The sequence below is a fragment of the Tasmannia lanceolata genome, unplaced genomic scaffold (assembly GCF_043159265.1).
Source record: "Tasmannia lanceolata isolate RefF3 unplaced genomic scaffold, GAP_Taslan_0.1 ptg000561l, whole genome shotgun sequence".
Lineage (NCBI taxonomy): Eukaryota > Viridiplantae > Streptophyta > Magnoliopsida > Canellales > Winteraceae > Tasmannia > Tasmannia lanceolata.
Window position 1 is genome coordinate 15,001 of NW_027519233.1, and position 5,103 is coordinate 20,103.

Sequence of the window (5,103 nt, forward strand, 5' to 3'; positions counted from 1 at the left end):
GTACGTGAGACTTTCATCTCATACGGCTCCTCCCTTCTGTGCATAGTAATAAGGGGAATAATCCATGGAATCAAAAAAGATTGAAATATTCTCATTATGAACTGACAGGGGCTGGTGTTTTTACAAGAAATCTCTAGCCAGCCTTCCTGCAAGAGGTCTATATTTTCTTAACACCAACCATGTTGGTGCTAGATAGAAATGGTAACTCCAACAATTTCTTTGTCCTCAACGCCCCCTATTTCCAGGAATTAGTCACTTCAACGATCTTCGATGGTTATACGGGTATCCAAAGTACGAACGAGATGGATGTTTGTTGTCCCAACCATTCTTGTTAGTCCCGATCCCGATAAGGAAAAGGGGTAATTTATAACAAAGTTTTCGCGTTGTTGATTCCTAGGTGTAGTGCTTCTTCCTCTATGCCGCCTATTGGTCTGGTCCTAGTGGAGTCGGATTGACCTACAATACAGAACCTGTAGGTGTAACCTTTCGCTCAATACTCAAATCAACAATTGAAGCATCTGAGGCTGCATCAATCGGGGATACACGACAGAAGGAATTGTTCTATCTCTAAATTTCACCTTCACCGAGCATAGGTTTATTTCAAAAATCTTTTTTCTTTGTATTACGAATCATGTCTCTTTCTCGTAAGACTGAGGTCGGTAAATCATAAATAATAAATAAATAATAATAAAAAAAAATCAAATCGCACCATCTCTGTAATAGGTAAATGCCTCTTTTTCTCCTGAGGTTGTCGGAATTATTCGTAATAAGATATTGGCTACAATTGAAGAGGTCTTATCAATAAAATTTCCATTTATCCGAGATCTAGGCATGGTTAACAATCCATTCCATAATTCTTCTCATTACCCCTAGAGGGAAAATGATCCCACAAACAAAGGAATTGTATAGTACGAAATCACATAAAAACAAACGGACTCATTCTAAAAAAAAAGGTGTCGACCTTCCACTCAAATTGTCCCTTTGGGGCAGGGATGGATAGGAAATATTTGAATCCGATTGTATTTCATTTAAATTAAGTATTAAGTATAAATATTAAGTAGTATACCAATGAACGGAACTATTCCTATTTTATCGAAGCTCAGGAATCAAGGAAGTTTTTCCTACAGATTCTGATGACTCTAGAAGTTTTGATTTGATTATGATCCAAAGAAAAAAAAAATCAAATCAAATAATAGAATCATTCCATGATGAAAATAGAATAAGAATAACCATCCATTTTTTGTGCATAGTGTGTATACACCACGCAATCGAAATATCAAAAAAATCCATGGGACGATTCATGAATTTGTAATAGATTGTGGGGTAGCTCATGAGAGGAATTGTTGTTGAGAAATCTGAAACTAGAAAGGAATTTTGGAATTCCTATGGAACCATAATAGTCTAAATGTAACCATAGTATAAAATAGGGTCAGTTGACTTGTTCCAATTCATTGGTTTAATCCAGTATAAATCTAAGAATAAGACGGGATCGTCTTCTTGACAAACATGAATAGATAGATTCTATCTATTTTTTTTTAATCTTTTTAATAAGATAAGAAAAAGATAAGAAAAAAAATGTTTTTTTATCCCTCGATCCTCGAGGGAAGATCTTTCTTTAATGAAAAGTTTTCTATTTTCTATTTAGAATTGATTGGTCATACCTGTATTGCAATAATACAATAATATGAATGACTCGCTATTCACTCGGTTTCTGGGTCATAATCATAAGATTATGTAGGAGAGATGGCCGAGTGGTTCAAGGCGTAGCATTGGAACTGCTATGTAGGCTTTTGTTTACCGAGGGTTCGAATCCCTCTCTCTCCGTACCTTCACCTAATTCACCAACGGTACCGACTACAATGTATCAAATCAAATAACAATTGATACGAGTATTCCAATCGTACTTTATTTGATATAGATTCTCTATTCCTAATTGCTGTGGTATGGAAAATACCGGAACGGAAAGAATGGACAAGGAATAAAAATCTCACCGCTGATCCATTTGTAATACGTGAATGGGAGAAAAATCCGGATCAAACCTCTTAGATCTATTTACTTCGGCGAAAGAAAAAAAAGGGGCTTGTCCAAAGCTTTGTTATTTTAGTTAGGTTCAAGTCTGACGGGAATAATATTCTACGACTAGCAACTCATTGATTTTCAAACCGATCCACTTAATATCTATTATTTGATTTACTAATCCTTTATATTGGGATGAATAAAGACTCAAATGTTTTGCCAACTCCTCGTGGGGGGATGAATCCATATAATTTTGAATCAGAGCTCTGGATCTTTGTTCATCCCTCATAGTAATAATATCTTGGGGTTTGCAGCGATAACTTGGGATATCTACTATACGGCCATTAACTAAAATATGTCTATGATTAACTAATTGCCTGGCTCCCGGAATGGTCGAAGCCATACCCAATCGAAAAAGGATGTTATCCAAACGCATCTCAAGTAGTTGTAGTAAAACCTGACCTGTTGACCCTTTGGCTTTCCCAGCAATACGAACATATCTAAGTAATTGTTGCTCTGTCAGACCATAATGAAAACGCAATTTTTGTTTTTCTTCTAGACGAATACGATATTGAGATCTTTTCCCGGAACGCGATTGGTTTCTAAGATCACTTCCGGATCTAGGTCTTTTCCTAGTGAGTCCCGGTAAAGCCCCTAGACGGCGTATTTTTTTGAAACGAGGCCCTCGGTAACGAGACATAAAGACTCCTTAATTTTATTGAAATTTCATTTTACAGAATAAACCTAAATTAATACTGAACTAAACGATAAACGAAGCTAAATCCACTGAAGTACTACAAAGAGGAATAAGATGAATTGTATCAATATCCGTATTATTTTGTATATTGTATATATGGGAAGTTAAGGATCCTTTTCTTGATTTGTTCTGTATAGATCAAACGGCTCCAATCCGTTTTTTATTCTTTATTCATAGTTGGAAGTTCCCGCGACATAACATAATAGATCGGTAACCCGACATTTGGAGAAAAAAAAGGGGGGGGTCTTCTCAATATTCCTTGGTCTCAAGAGGAAAGATGATCAATCCTGATAAAAAAAAAAAAATAGAACAAATAGAGAAAGCCGACTATCGGAATCGAACCGATGACCATCGCATTACAAATGCGGTGCTCTAACCTCTGAGCTAAGCGGGCTCATATAACAGAAATAGTGCGTGAATAGGAATTCGGGAAACTATTGGGATCTTAGTTAGCTATTAGCTATTAATAATTATTAATATTAATTATTATAAATTATTATAACATATTAATTAATATTAATAATTATTAATATAATATGAATTTTGATTTTATTTTTGATTATTTTCTATTTGATTATTTATTTTTGATTATTTCATTTATTAGTAGTCACTAGCACTAGAATTTTTTTTTTTCATTCAAATCAAATTTAAAAAACGCAAAATAATACTATATACATATGAAATAATTCTATATTCTATTATAGAATAGAATATAACTATTAGTTATAGCAGTTATAGCAGATTATATGAATTCTATTTCTATTAGAGTGTAGTTCCTAAGGAAAGGATAAGATAAGGATGCAATCCAGATCCTACTGAGATATTCCTTTTGTTTCATTCGGAAAGGGAGGAGATAGGACGAAAAAAAAAAAAAGAAGAATGAATATCGACCGTTCCAGTATTCCAAACTGCGCGGGAAAAATGAGAGGGGGGGGGAACATCTATATGTGGGATATATCCATCCATATTGAATTGCAGATACATCAATGATAGAATCATTTCTGATTGGACCAAATAATGGAATGGTCCTCCAATAGATATGAAAGAAGATGGGCAAGAAATAAAATAGGAGCAGACACTTTTTCGATATAGGAATCAGTATCTAATGAATTCAATGGTTCCAACATAAATGAAAGAAGGGGATGGGATCACAATGAGATCGAGATCTCATAAGGGGGATATGGCGAAATTGGTAGACGCTACGGGCTTGATTGGGTTGAGCCTTGGTATGGAAACCTACTAAGTGGTAACTTCCAAATTCAGAGAAACCCTGGAATTAAAAATGGGCAATCCTGAGCCAAATCCAGTTTTCTGAAAACAAGGGTTCAGAAAGCGAGAATCAAAAGAAGGATAGGTGCAGAGACTCAATGGAAGCTGTTCTAACGAACGGGGTTGACTACATTGGTAGAGGAATCCTTCTATCAAAACTCCAGAAAGGATGACCTTATTTAAGTACATAGACGTACTTAAATATCAAATGATTAATCACGACCCGAATCCGGATTTTTTGATTATTTATATGAAAAATTGCAGAATTCTTGCTAAATTAAATCGATTCCAAAAGGAAGAATCGAAGATTCAGTGATCAAATCATTTACTCCAGAGTCTGAAAGATCTTTTGAAGAACTGATTAATCGGACGAGAATAAAGATAGAGTCCCATTCTACATGTCAATACCGACAACAATGAAATTTATAGTAAGAGGAAAATCCGTCGACTTTTGAAATCATGAGGGTTCAAGTCCCTCTATCCCCAATAAAAAAAAAAAGGCCTATTTTATTCCATTCCCTAACCATTTATCCTCTTTTTTCGTCAGTGGTTCAAAATGAGCTTAGCTATGTTTCTCACTCACTCTACTCTTTCACAAATGGATCCGACCAGAAATCTTTCTCTCTTATCACAAGTCTTGTGATAGATATGATCTACGTACAAATGAACATATATGGCAAGGAATCTCCATTATTGAATCATTCACAGTCCATATCATTACTCTTACACTTACAAAGTCTTCTTTTTGAAGATCCAAGAAATTCCAAGGCTGAGGTAAGATTTTCTAATGTTTTTTGAGTCCCTTTAATTGACATAGACCCAAGCCCTCTAGTAGGATGATGCGTCGGGGATGGTCGGGATAGCTCAGCTGGTAGAGCAGAGGACTGAAAATCCTCGTGTCGCCAGTTCAAATCTGGTTCCTGGCACGTGGTTAATATATCGAATAGATACTCATACAAATGAATCGATATGGATCGGGATCCATATTCTATTCGTTAATAGTCTAGATCATGATACATACTTATCCATCTAGGGATATATCTAGATCCCCCATTTTTTTT

The 5,103-nt window shown here is 35.3% G+C and overlaps 3 non-coding genes across 3 annotated transcripts; 2 read left to right on the forward strand and 1 right to left on the reverse strand.

Annotated features, from left to right (window-relative positions):
• Positions 1 to 1,737: 1,737 nt before the first annotated feature.
• On the forward strand, positions 1,738 to 1,824 carry TRNAS-GGA (transfer RNA serine (anticodon GGA)). The gene has a single exon. It is a non-coding gene; the product is annotated as a tRNA-Ser (tRNA).
• A 1,270-nt stretch (positions 1,825 to 3,094) lies between these two features.
• TRNAT-UGU (transfer RNA threonine (anticodon UGU)) lies at positions 3,095 to 3,167 on the reverse strand. The gene has a single exon. It is a non-coding gene; the product is annotated as a tRNA-Thr (tRNA).
• A 1,728-nt stretch (positions 3,168 to 4,895) lies between these two features.
• On the forward strand, positions 4,896 to 4,968 carry TRNAF-GAA (transfer RNA phenylalanine (anticodon GAA)). The gene has a single exon. It is a non-coding gene; the product is annotated as a tRNA-Phe (tRNA).
• Positions 4,969 to 5,103: the final 135 nt, after the last annotated feature.